Source organism: Rhipicephalus microplus, chromosome 3 (genome assembly GCF_043290135.1).
Source record: "Rhipicephalus microplus isolate Deutch F79 chromosome 3, USDA_Rmic, whole genome shotgun sequence".
Lineage (NCBI taxonomy): Eukaryota > Metazoa > Arthropoda > Arachnida > Ixodida > Ixodidae > Rhipicephalus > Rhipicephalus microplus.
The window spans coordinates 129,274,894-129,289,486 of record NC_134702.1 but is presented as its reverse complement, the minus strand read 5'-3'; the positions used below and the strand labels follow the sequence as shown (position 1 = coordinate 129,289,486).

At 40.8% G+C, this 14,593-nt stretch overlaps 1 long non-coding RNA gene across 1 annotated transcript; it reads right to left on the bottom strand.

The window, feature by feature from the left end:
- Positions 1 to 8,181: 8,181 nt before the first annotated feature.
- LOC142803921 (uncharacterized) lies at positions 8,182 to 14,593 on the bottom strand. The gene is made up of 2 exons (XR_012894368.1): positions 14,136 to 14,593; positions 8,182 to 13,749 (listed from the first exon to the last, which is right to left on the bottom strand). It is a non-coding gene; the product is annotated as an uncharacterized LOC142803921 (long non-coding RNA).

Sequence of the window (14,593 nt, the reverse complement as noted above, 5' to 3'; positions counted from 1 at the left end):
TGTAGTCCCTTGTTTTTTTGTGGTATTGGGAGACGTTTGATCCACAAAAACTCACAGAAGCCGGCTAAACATTTTTTGGGTGAAAGTTTGTGATAGATATTACATGCATGCATTTATAGATATGATTCATATATTGGGACACTTGCATCCAAACAGCTTTCAAAAGCATTTTAAAGCAAATAGTCATTGTTAATATGAGTGTTATTTGTTATGGGCATGTTTCATATTACAAAGCACACCAACCTAAAGCAAGTCATAGGAACCTTCTAAACCATGCTTAGCTTGCTTCAGGATTTCAACTTCTCTATGTGTTCACCCACGTAAAAAAACTGAAGTTTGGTGGCTTACCATGGCGACACCCATAGTATGAAGAAAATTAGTCTTGTCACTGATGTGAAAACTCTCAGTTGTTATGCATGTACCATGTAAGGAGCCATCATTCAGATTTATTGCAACAAACTTCTAATCCCCCACTCCTTTTTTCTTCTTTGACTGCATGTCAACTGAGCATGCTGAGCTGAACACCATAGGTGCCACCTTTCACGTCGCACCTAATTCTTTTTCTCAGCAGAAACAGGAGCAGAACTATTTTTATAAACAGGCACCAACAAAGTAAATGCACAAGTATTATCACAAACATAATTGATTGTGTTTCATGATGTAAAAGTTCACTTGTTTATATTGATATAAAAGACATGTAGGAATATTCAATGTGTAAAACACCCAGTTGTTTTGAATATTTCACTAATTCTTGTTACTTTGATCACAACATTGAAAGTAACAAGAATAAGTTATGCACAAGTAAGCAATATTGGTACAACAATTTTAGTGTGCACATGCCTATAACCTATATTCAAAGCTTATAAATTTAGGGGAAGATGAAGGCATAACTATGAGAAGCTATTGAACAAGGAATGTTGCTGCAGCCAGCAGCCTTTCTTGTTCAGGAGTCACTCATTGCTTAGTACCAGCATACTGTGAATATAGAAAACCTATTCGGTAGATTACATCATAAGAGCTTCCACACAACTTTGTACACATTCACTCTATAAGATTCCAGCTGGCAGATAATACATAAATTTTTGATCACCGTGTTTCTTTTTGTGTATCACAATTCCTTAACACAGAAGCCTTGGGCACAGTATTCATATCACTTTGTTACCCCAGTATGTGCAATGAAGCATAATAAGAAAACTTGGCGAATATTTTTTACGCCACTTTCTTTTGCTATAGACATGTAGTTATCATCACCAACTTTTATATTTTAACATCACACATGGATAATAAAGCACGTACCCTTGTATTGGTTCGAGCCTGCAGTAGAGTTCCGCACTTCTGTTGCTCGTGAAACTTTTCACTTTTGATTTTAATCTTTAGTGCTTTAGATAGCTGGTTTTCTTTCAATTATGGCTATTCAATGTGATTTTATTTCAGACTTCTATTTAACATTTACCCTTTTCTCTGCTCTTACGACACATCTATCAGCATCATGTTGTTTTCAGTAGTTTGCGCATTCCTTACAATGTCAACCAGCTTAGCAATTTTGGGGCAGTCAGTCAATGTTGATGTCTTAGAAGTGTTGTGCAAAATTGGTTTTAAAAAGTAGACAGCAAAGACACCGGCTGTGTTCAGAGTTACTTTGTCTATTCTCCACATACTGTAATACTTTGCTCTCTTTTATTGTCATTTAGGTAACGATCCTGAAAAGTTGTTATTTTTATTTTCTTTCCTGCATCTACTTGTGAGAATGAGTTTTGTACCAAATACAAATTATCTTTCACATCTACGTCATCATTCTTTAATGCACTTGGTGTAGTTTTTATGCTTTACAAGTGGAAGAAGTCAATGAAATTGGGTGATTTAATTATTTTTGATGGGCCGAGCATTATTTCCTGCATCTACTTGTGAGAATGAGTTTGGTACCAAATACAAATTACCTTTCACATCTACGTCATCATTCTTTAAATGCACTTGGTGCAGTTTTTATGCTTTACAAGTGGAAGAAGTCAATGAAATTGTGTGATTTAATTATTTTTGATGGGCCGAACGTTATTGGCTGTAAACGACACGTGTCCTCTGTAAAGCCTCAAGGTATAACAAATAAAAAATGAAAACTGTCTCTTTCTCTTAAGGTTTCAAAGTGGAGATGGATAAAGGCACTATGCACTTCCTCACTTTGAAGTTCAACTGTTAATCACGAATGGTAGAGCTCACCATAGTTTTCACAAAGGTCAAACTAATAAACAGCATACATTGAGATGTTGTTCTTGTTATTCATGATTTATTTGTTCAACTATTGTTTACATGCATTGTGGTCACTTGTTGCATAAAACTAAGACAGATTTATGTATTAATGAGCCTACAGTTACTTTATACTATGAGCACATTAAACCAGGTTCACTTAAATGCAGTGTACTGCTGTCATGATGATAATATGATGATCCCCTGTGATATACATTTTGTATTTTTATTATATATAGCACCTTCAAATGCATACCTTGTACCATAAACTGCAGTTTCAACAGCATTTACAAATGCATAGAAATGAAAACAATTTGCTAGTTCATCATAAAATTTTTTTAGACTTTGTTTTTCTAGAACTTGAAGCTATTGAGAATAAACAGATAGGAAGATACGTGGAAGTGCTAAGTAAAACATATATAGCACCTTCAAATGCATACCTTGTACCATAAACTGCAGTTTCAACAGCATTTACAAATGCATAGAAATGAAAACAATTTGCTAGTTCATCATAAAATTTTTTTAGACTTTGTTTTTCTAGAACTTGAAGCTATTGAGAATAAACAGATAGGAAGATACGTGGAAGTGTTAAGTAAAACATACTCTAATTTATGATTCATTTCCAAAAAGATTGCATTGTGCCATTTTCATACACAGGAGGCAAAAATTGCATATTACGCAGTGCGACTGTGTTATTATTATGAAATCCTCCTGGACTGCTGCCTAATGACATTATGATAATCTCTATGAACAGGATGGCTGGAGGCCACACTGTGAATAATACATTTTTTCGTATTTTTTTATCTCTGCTGTGTGTGCTATGAGCTTGACGTGATTTCACCAGCCTGATTATGAAAACAGAGCAAGTTATTTGGACTGCTTCATCTTTTGAACTCCTTACAAAGGTTGGGCCGTGATAAATTGAAACTGCACTAACAAACCCAAAGAGGTGCAATCTAGCAACACTCATGATAGAGTGACACTTGAATGCACCCAGAGAATTTGCTTTTCGACTGGTTTAGTATGGCATGCAAGGTGAACTTATCGTAAACTCTCGAGCAAGCACCCTCTTGCGGTGAAGGATTATTTGAAAAGATTTGGAGCAGGGTCCTTTGCTCGGCCATGGTACGATATTGAAGATTGTGGTGATAGAGCTGCGAAGAATAAGGAATGCACACCAGTGCTTCTAATTAAATGCTTTATTGAATTTGCATGCATTCACTGTTTTCGTACACCCTCATTGCGCAAACAAAAACTGTGAATGAAACAGTGAAAATGATTGGAGGGTAGAAGAAACCACATATTTGAAATCTCTCCTAGAAGGGAGAATGGCACTTGCTCAGGATTTTACGGCAATCTAAAGCTACACCATGAAGTATGAAGGACAGTTTCAAAACCAAGATGTTTCTGTCATGGCCCTCTCATCAATGGTGATATTGAATAGGCTTCTTCACTTTACCAGCTTCTGTGTGGCGCATACTGACTTGTGAGTCGACTCACTCATTCCGAGACAGAACTGTTTGAGCCTTACCAAGTAGTGTTTTTGTGAGTTTGAGTAAGAGTTAATCTAGTTGAGAAAAAAATTTGAGTCATGAGTTCAAAAGAGTATGAAGAAAAATTTGGTGAATCTAAGTGAGCTCAACTTTTTTTCTAAAGATGATATGTCCTAACTACTCCTTTTCAGAATAGCTATCAGCTTTGTGTCTGCTCATGTTCACATCCATGTCTCCTAACACATACTTCAATGCACTACAGTTCATGTTGATCAGAATTATCTCAACACCTAGTTCACTCAACACCAAGTTACGTAGAGTGCTGGTGAGAGACGCCTTGATTTTCCCACCTACCTCCCACAAACTGCGAATTAAACAAGAATTTCTCAATAAAAATATCATATCAGTCAAGTCATTCATTCAAAATGTTGTTACTAGTTTGCAACTTCTGATAACTTGTATTTTAAAGCATAAAATGAAAAGGTGTTATGCAAAGCACCAAATTTGTCAGATATTGGTGTTTCAGAGCATTGACACTATGGTTGAAAAGTTGAATATATGCCCATGTACCAATGAGTTTTAAGCTGTGAGTAATATATTGCGGAGTTTGAGGCACAGTGACCCCAGCTGAGGACACACTTAGTGAGCTTGAGTACGAGCGAGTTCGGTTGAAAAAAGTTTGACAGTCTGTGTCAAGTGCAAAATACATTTCTTGAGCAAGTCTGAGTGAGTTTAATGATTGGCCAGGGGGGTGGAGATTTGAAACTGAAGTTAGTAGATGTGAAATCTTCCAGGCACACACTATTTGACACACGTGCTTCGCATCAGCAGTCTGTTTTTAATCCAACCCAGCAGGAGCTGATTCAGTGCTGCCCAAGTAACTAAAATGCAGAAGTTTCAGGCAGTGTGTATATGGTTGGTGCAGCAAGATTGCTGTAAAGTTTCGTCAGCTTTATCTGACAAGATCACTATAGCTGTTACATTGGCGGGGGGGGGGGGAGAGAGAGAGAGAGAGAGAGGGAAGCAAAGTTTACCCCATGACTTAATGGGGAGGAGGGCGGCAATAAACCTCTGGCCCCTCTGAAGGAGAACCCTGCACATGTCCCTCGTTATCGTAGCACTGGTGACACACACTTTATTTGCAAGGCCAGCAGGTAGAGGTCGATTGCCTGGCAGCAAACCTTATACACATGGTGTGACATTTCATGTCAGTTACCCCACAACTATATTCAAGTTTTTAAATACTTGATAAAACCTCTGTAGCGCGCTCGAATGTGTGACGTATGAACGTGAGGTAATGATATGGCCAATGCAACTTCCCTGTCGCACATGCCATGAAATCCTTTCAACCAGTGATGTGCGGCAGGTACATACCCGCATACAGCGGCTCAAGTGCGAAAATCGTAACCCCATGTCACAGAAAATGCGGTGCCGCGCTTGGCGGTGTTGTCGATCGTTAAAAATACATCGCAGTTAGCCACAATCGAACCCAGGCAGTCTGTATGACAGTCAGGTATACCGCACGTACAGGGTCGGCTAGCTGTTATATCAAAATATATATATATATATATATATATATGTATATATATATATATATAGAACTTGAAGGGAAGGCACGACAGGTCCGGGTATTTTCTATATTGAAATAACTTGCAGATAGCACATAAGAAAAGTAAAGTTAAAAGTAAAGGATAGTAAATACTATCCTTTTCTTATGTGCTATCTGCAAGTTATTTCAATATATATATATATATATATATAGTCAAGCGTGCCGTGAACGCGCTTACGACCAGTATACACATGTCGATGAAGGTGGAATAAGAGGCCCGTGTACTGTGCGATGTCCGTTCATGCACCATATATGGCCTGAACATTTGGTTTTAATTTCCAGAGCCTTTCACTGCGGCGAGCCTGGTTTTGGCACGTAAAACCCTAGATATAGCGACCACTACGCATCATACAGACACCACCCCGTAGCGTGCACTTTGCGACAATGAGACTTGCATTTCTGCTCTAACGTGTTAGCGCTAGCACTAACTCAAATGTGACCCGTACGGGCCGCATTTCAGAGCTGGACGCTGGCAGCGAGCCCGCACGGCCCGACGTATGTACAAGGCGGCGTTGGCATAGCTGCGGAATGTAGCATTTCATTCAACGTCTTGCATTTCTGCTCTAACGTGTTAACGCTAGCACTCACTCAAATGCGACCCTTACGGGCCGCATTTTAGAGCTCGACGCTGGCTGCGAGCCCATGCGGCCCAACGTATGTACAAGGTGGTGTTGGCCTAGCTGCGGAATGTAGCATTTCATTCAATGTCTTGCATTTCTGCTCTAACGTGTTAGCGCTAGCACTCACTCAAATGCGACCCGTACGGGCCACATTTCAGAGCTCGACGCTGGCTGCGAGCCCGCGCGGCCCGACGTATGTACAAGGCGGCGTTGGCCTAGCTACGGAATGTAGCATTTCATTCAACGTATCAGAGTGGTACATAAACAATGACACGCGGATTGCAAGAAATTGTGTCTAAATAAGCTGTCTAATGGTTTAGACTTCAGTGAAGTACGACTGCAGGAATTTCTGTTCATTGCTTGCACTGGTGGAACTGCCAAAACTGCCATTATTTTTTGCTTGGGCATAGCAATAGCTTGTTTATATTTAGACTGCTTATCCTTCGAGAAGTTTAGTGCCTCAGATGCAGGACAGGGGGACAATTCACAAAGGTTATCCCGCATGCTCATCGCTACGCATTGGGAAAATTCCTGCAGAGCATCTATATTTTAGGTTCGATATGGACTTTGCACCTGGCACGGCCTGCGCGATAAGCACTTCATTGTCGCGCCCAGCCCGATGTGAGACGATATCGGCCTATTCGAGCCTGCGGGCCGTGCTCGGGCTTTTGGGCTACCCGAAGTTCGCACACACCTCTACTAAAGTAACGTTGGACCATGAGCTACTTTTCTAACACCAGTAGTGGGCGCGCCTGGTTAAGGCCACGATATGCACATAACTGACAATCTCGATCCACTTTGTAACACTTAGTGCAAAGCAAAAATACAACTGCTTCATGCGAAATTGATGTAGACATATACAACCTAAAATTTTGACTTTGATCAAACCTGTGCTGTGCACAAGGCTCTGTTCACCTAGGTATAGTAAATTTTAAGGTGTTATATGTCATCCAATGACGCGTAACAGTGTTTCCAGAGATCGCTTACTTAAGGCAGAAAACCAACAGAAGATCAGAAAATGTTCTATTGTTTCATCTGCCCTACCATAAGAACAAAGCAGGGAAGTGTCAAACCATCTCTAAAATAAAAATTAAATAAGGGTATATGACAGCACAACCTAGTAATTATAACTTCGAGTCCTCTAGCTTGATGTTATGTGTTTTTTATGGGCGCCCAAGAAATTTTTCAGAGACGGCACAGAAAATTCCTGCATCCTTTGCCTTCAAAAGCCCACAATGTGTGCAATTTTCCAGATTAGGTTTCTCCTTACCCCTTGTTTACTGCTTTATTTAGCACTTTCAAACCAGTAACAAGCTTATAATATTATCACAAAAAACTAATAGCAAAAATGAGATGTCATCTGAAACTAACCTCAGTGCAAGTGACTTTAAGAAAACATACACATCCACAACTGCAGGTTTTGTACTAATTGCTCATTGGAAGCAGTATTCCTCTTCAAGTCCTTCACAAGGACAGCAACTCAGAACAATGAAAAGCTGAGCTGGCTGGTAAAAATACATGTTAGCAGAAGTACCCGAGCAAACACAGACAAATAAAACTTGAGAACAAGACAACATTGTGCCCTCAGTGGGAGATAAGAAAGAAGACTCATGCAAAGTTCAGAGTTTTTACTGCCAAGTGCACCTTCAAATTATAGAAGTCTTTGTTGTCTTGATTGCTTTTCTTATATCAGTGTTTGCTTGACTAAACCTTCCTTTTCAAACAGATGAAAACTGTGTCTGCTTTCATGTGCAGCTTATGCTAAATGGTATACAAGCTCACCAGCCAATCAAAATGTAACCTGAGCTTTGATGTGCCATATCACAAAATGATTATTAGTCACGTGCATGACAATGGCTCTTATTCTAAGCAAACCTTCTTTTTAACGTGCTATGAAATCTTAGTACTTATCTTGAAGGCAAAGCTCAAGTGTCCTCAGAGTTTTTGTCTTTGAATTGAGCATCCTGTGAAAGGGCAGTAAGGTACCCCTATTGGAGACTAGCTGGTACCGCTCGTAGAAACATTTGTGCGTTCATCCACCTAAAAATGTGACTAATGCATTCACAGTCTGGGTGACTACAGGCTCCAAATGATTGTTAAAGAACAAGTTGATTATGGTTATTGAACCCTTTGTTGGATGGCAGGAACCTATGTATGCATCAGAGCAGAACTTGCTTTTGTTTTTTTCTGTTATTTTACATTCACAAAAAAGGCACAAAAAAGGTGTTGAAGTATAATCTTTATTTCATAAAATACAGAATGTCCGCTACAGGGAACAACATGCACAAGAAGTTCATTTTTCACCAATCGAGCTGTTTTGCTCGAACGAATTGTAGCGAAAAATTTGCTGCAGTACCACCAGAAAAGTTGCCAGAAATTTCTTTCTAGTAGAGGGGGCTAAGGGGGTGAGGGGACACTGGGGGTTCAACTATTTAAAAAATTATGTTGACTTCGCTAAGCCACAATATTTACTGTTCTTGGCTAGAATGGCATTGATTAAAACATACCAAATCACGATTTCATCTGTGTTTTAAGAGAAAGAAGTGAATTTCAAAAAGCCGCCAAAGCAAGAGTCTGCTTATTTGAACAAAAGTGCAGAAAAAAGGGCCGAAACCTGCTGCGATTCACCGTGGTGAATTAAAACCATTTTTCTTCACTTTAGTTACCATTTCCCACATGCACTATCAGAGGCACCACAGCTGGGTTTACACCATGCATGGTGTTCACTAGAGTGGACACAGTATGAAACTTAATGTTTAAAAAAATACCTTCATTTCGCTAAGCCGCAATATATACAGCTTGTAATTACAAACGCTTCTTCTATCGTGTCCATGCAATAAAATAAAATATACCAAATGGTAGTTTCGTATGTGTTATAAGAAAAAAAAAGTAGACGAGAACTTGACTTATCCACCAATGTAGGTGTCTGCCTTCTTGAACAAGAGTGCAGGGAAAAGCATTCAACCATAGTGCAATCTAATACAGTGAATGAAAACCTCTTTTGTCCACTTCAGTTACCGATATGCACATGCACCTCTCAGAGTCACCGCAGCTGACTCGCAAATTTTCCAAATTTTTCCACTAAACTGGACAGCATGCAACAAAGGGTTAATGACACATTGGAGAGTTTCCTTCAAATTATTCAGAAAAGTTTAGACGTGGAAGGCAAAACATTAGCTTACCACAGTTTTATCATTAGACAGATCAGTGAAACTACAAACAGCAAACCACAATTGAGAATATTTCAGAGCAAAACATAGTGACAGTGCAGTCACCTACATGTCACAATTTATTAGACAACAGTACATACAGCTACATCTTTCACAACGGCAGACAAATGCATAAAATAGCACAAAAGTGCTACTGCACAAAATAGACTTGGCAGGACTAGCATCTAAAAAAAGAATCACTTCAAACGGGTGCATAGCCAGAAATTTTTCCAGTGAGGGGCACCCCCTTGAAATGGTAATTTTTTGCTCTCTACATGCCATGGCGAAAAAAATTTCGGGTGGAGGGGTGGCATGGTGTACCAACTTCTGGCTATTCTCCGACTTGAATAATGTTGCAGCAGCAAAAAACATGACCGCCTAGCACAAAGAGGAGTGTTACTGCAAAGATGTAAAGACAAAGAACGACACAGATGCGTCAACATTAAAAGGTGCAAAAATAATCAGCCTTAAGAAATGACAGTACGTTCGGCATCACAATTCCCATATTACTCTAAACGTATATTTACATTGGCACACAATAATATTCTAGTGACAAAAAGATTCAAGATTGAGTAGGAGCAGGAGGAGAGTACTAAGACGGAGACAGTGCAAGACAGAGATCTTAATTGCATCTGATGCAGAGCATAGTATGCTTAATGAAACAAGCCAAGCTTTGAACATAGCCGAAAATGCCCTATTATGCCTTCTCCCAAAGCAGGGAAGTCTATAAATTGTGCATCTTCGCTGCAAGCAAAAAGAGCCTCTGAGTGAGCATCAAAGTTGACAGAATTCATTGGAGATCGTGCAATGCTATGAAACAAAATGCTTGAAATGAAACACAGCTGTTCTGTGCATAGGGTACTGCATATCTCCATTTGGCAGTGGAAAGACTCATCAAAAAGCCTGTCCCCATGCCGATTAACTCCATACACATTTCTGCTGCTGACGCAGACTTTAGCCAATTCTGTACACAGGTGTGTTGGCACAATCTCCCATAGTTCTTTGTGTATGAGGGCTTGTGCTTATGATGTAGAGATGTGAATGCACTAGCTAAAAGGTTAAGGAGCATCGTTTCTCTTTCCTCTGCACATATCACTGTGACTACAGTGCAGTAATGAAGTTGTGTGCAAAAAGTCTTAGTAGGGGCCCCAGCTAAGAAAGCGCTGCATCACTTGAACTCATATCAGGTCACCTGAACTCATATCATCATGGCCCTAAGAAAGAAACAATGTGAGCAACATGGCATCTGAGCAGGAGAGTTAAGTTACCTCAGAAGAACATGGCACTACACTGCTGTTGCAGTGCAAAGGAGGCACATGATGTGGAACAAAAAAAACAACATAACTACAACCATGTGAGAGCGTCACCATGTGAGAAAATTCGGTTAGCTTCATCATCTCCATTTTTTGTCTGCATAGGGTTAAACAGTTTCACTGTAAGAAGGAGTTATGCAGCAGCAATTGAAGTAGTGCACTTTTGTCAGTATAATAGAAGCAATACGGCAAATATTGCCGAACCTAAAAGAGCCCCTGCAGCACCTTTTGAACACTATCAGAAAATGATGCCGATAGGCAGCCCAGGCTCCGAAGAACATGGCACACAGCATGAAATTTGCACCGAATTTCAGGGTGAATTAAAAAAGCACAATTTTTCTAGCTATGTCACAAACACATGCGACACAGCCTCTGGCTACTTTGAGCATTGTGACCTGCATAGCTGCTGTGGAAACTGCCTGATCCTGTGATGCACCCACATTGGGCTCTATCACGCTAGAACTACACGCAGTATAGAATCAAATCAGCACGCACAGTAAAAGTGAGTTGCATGTTTAAAGATACAAAATATAACGGGCCGAAGGTCATTAACCTCACCCTTGTGTACCTTTTCGTGCTTTCGCCGGGGAAAAAAAGCGCTAAGGACGTGCAGCAAATCCATGTAACTCTGCTTGTATTTCATGAAGTATGGAACTTCTAGCAGTGAAGTCAGAACCAATAAACTGTAATAACGAATTCATTTTAAGATGACATGAAAAAATTTCACAGCACATTCTAAAGAGGCGTCAATGTTTACCACGGAACTTCTGGTAGCACTGTGAGAAAACAGCGAACTGTAAACAGCGAACTCAAAATGCCTAGACTGCCCATAGGGGGGACAGGATTGCACATGAAGTGCAGAAGTGTTACTCATCTGATTCTGTAAAAAAAGCATAATGAGGGCTTACATACTTATTGCCTCCAATTTCATATAAGTGCAACAGGTTATGAAACTCTCCACAGTGACCAGAATTTTCAATAATTACATTGTGAGTTGAGCTCTCAACAACAAAAGCATGAAAATGTTCATCGAAATATTTTGTCTCGAGAATGGAGGCAAATACAAACATTTTAAGTGAATGTACAACAATGAGTGTAATTTTGGCAAATTCTGGCAGACAGTCATCAGGTACAAGCAAAGGTACCACAGCACCCACAGATAGTGTCTTTCCAGAGACAGTAATTGAATCCACACACTGCATATCTGTCATATTCAAAGAAAGTTCCTGTAGTCTGTCTTTCAAAAAGGTCCGGCAACATGTTTAAATCCATTGCTTTGCTGCCTTTAACAATCAGTGGTTCATGAGGTTGTGTCAAAGCATACATAAGATGCATTTGGTGTCGGCGACTTAGTGTTGCAGAAATACTTTTGAAGTTTTGCATTTTCCTGCTGAGAGACTTAAAAAATTGATGTTTTGCTTCAAACCACATACAGGACAGTCTACTAAGAGGGCCATATGAAAGGAGAAGGCTAGGATAGTGAATAATATAGTGCATCTTCGGTATAATGTTGACATTTGGAAAAGTTTTCTTGAATGCTACATGAAAGTCCTCAATGCACACCTTCAGATATGCAGCAGAACCTTTGGACACCTGCGGAGCAAGAATGATGTCCACGATAGCACGCAGTTGAAGGTATACTTTATATGCAGGATTGTCTATTGGCACTTTGTCCCCCACAAGAAAAGAGAAGAAACAAAAAAAAACAAAGCTTTTCAGCAGCTGACCCTTTTATGGGGGTTTTTCCAAAAACTGCTGCATGTGACAAGGGGGGCAACTTAGACTTTTTGTCCCCCGCTTGAAATGAAAATTTGGCAAGTCGCTCGTTTAATTGCTCCAAAGTCAAAAATCCACTTTATACTATGGCCCCGACTACATGTTTCAGGATGAAAGGGATCACGCTTTCGTGAAGGTCGTGCATTATGTCTGGTGGCAAGCCTTGCGTAACATCAAACGAACTCGGAGAGCTCAGGCAGCTCTCACCAGTAACGCCATATGAAGTACTTAAAGTTTGATCCTGCTTGTCAAGCTCAACGTGACGACTGTGCGATTGCTTTGTCCTCGCAACAAACTTTTCTTCATGCCATTTATCATTGATCTCATTTCTGTCTGCCATGCAGTAGCGGCACATAAGGCCAAATGAAAAACATTCTCGAAAACCACCAAGTTGGTGGCTTGACAGGTTGTCGCCACTAACATATAAAAGTGACCCCTTCATTACTGTTCCATTTATGTTAATTCCATTAGATTCCAGTTGCTACAAGTCGTTCAGCAGTGGTTTGAGAATTTACTGATAACTGAATTTCGTTACAAGGCATCTTTTTGCAAGGAGAATCAGATATTTATCATCAAGCTTTGAACGCGACTGTGGCATATAATTCAACAATGACAAGTATCCAGCAATAAGTTTGTGTTTGCCACGTTTGCTTCCCAGAGGGTTACACACTTCAAACTCGTCAAAATATACCTGAAGGGCCAACGACTTCTCAGAGCCAGCTTATTTAAATATGTTGTGCTCCTTAAAGTAGTCTCCATCACATACATCCTTCAAGAGGGTTGCAGACTGCTTGAATTCCCCTAAAAGCTCACGGACCCCAGCAATAGCTTGCATGGTCTCTAGAAGACGTACATATTCAAATTGATCATCTGGGTGATTTGAAAGATGCACAGTTTGTGGAGACACAAAAGTGAATACACTTTTCCAATATTGTTCTCGTCCAGATTTTGTCCCAAGGTGCTGGAGTCTTCCCATTTCAGCTGTGTTCAGTTTAGCTTGAAAATCTGTAATGAAGTTGAGCGAGTCATTGGCAATTTCATTCACAGTACACTCTGGCAATCGTCTCCCTTCTTGCCACTTTAAGAGAAGAGAGGACAGATGTATGGCACATTGATCAGTAACATCACAAGTGCTCCTGTTGTGTCTGCATCCCTGTGGGGGCTCCTCATCACTGGGTTCACAGAGTTCACTGGGCTCATCAGTTGCATCAATTTCACTGGGTTCATCAGTTGCACCAACAACAGTGCTACAACGACAGTGCAACAACAACAGGTCTCACTGGCAGGTGGTTGAAGCAAATGGTCGTGGTGTCTCCTCATGTGCTTCCGGAATGAACTGTACAGTCTAAACGTCCGCACACAGTTTTCAAAATTGCAAGTCCAGTTACTTTCTGTGCCATGCCAAGTGCAAAAGTGCCGGAAAAGTGCAGACAATGAACTGGTCCTCTGGTGGCACCGGGCACATGCATATGCTTTTGTAGAATCCATCTGAAATGAAGAAGCTGAGATTGAAATATCACAAATTAATGCACAAATGTAAAACCTAGATAGAAAAAAAAAATAGACTGCATCACACAGGTCAAGCGGGGTAGCACCGAGCCCTATTCTGTAACCCTTCCTCACATAGGTGTGCGCACGAGGGGGACAGATGGGGCGGCCGCTCCCCCAAGTCATCTAAGAGGGAGGCACAAGTTCTGCTCCTTACATTGAATCTGGCAACGGCCCTAGGGGGCAAGGCACTCTACTAGCCACATGAAAGGGGGGGGTGGGGGCGTAAACTCGGCCCCATACATTGACGTAACCGGGGGGCGAAGCGAAGGTTTGATATTTTTTCTCGAATTAAAACTATTAGCTGGCAGATAACTGGTATATACCTGTAACGAATGCATAGCGATAAGCTCCCGACGTAGCCCTCTTGTTAGCTGAGCTGATAAGATGCTCAAGTAGTAATTCAAGGCAACAGCTGAAACGCTGGAACACCTAAGGGGCACGAGCTTTCCGCGGGAAGATACCGCTACTGCTTTATTGTAATTTTATAGAAATGCAGCCACTGGTTTTCGCCATTACAGTATGAAGAAAGCGGAGATCCGCTGTAACTTATCGTTGCGGCGGCTCAGATTAACAGTAATCTGGAAGGGCGCCCACTGAGGGTGCTGCAGATCACAGGTCCGTTCGATTCACCTGCACCGGTCGGAACCGGTTCACGGCTGTGCACGCGAAGTTCAGAAATTGTGCAGCGTGAGTTCAGCGGTGCAGGCACAGCACGACACCCGAAACAAATGACGATGTGCCGACAAGGTGTTGGCCTTATTTCTTTTCGGTTATTTTGCAC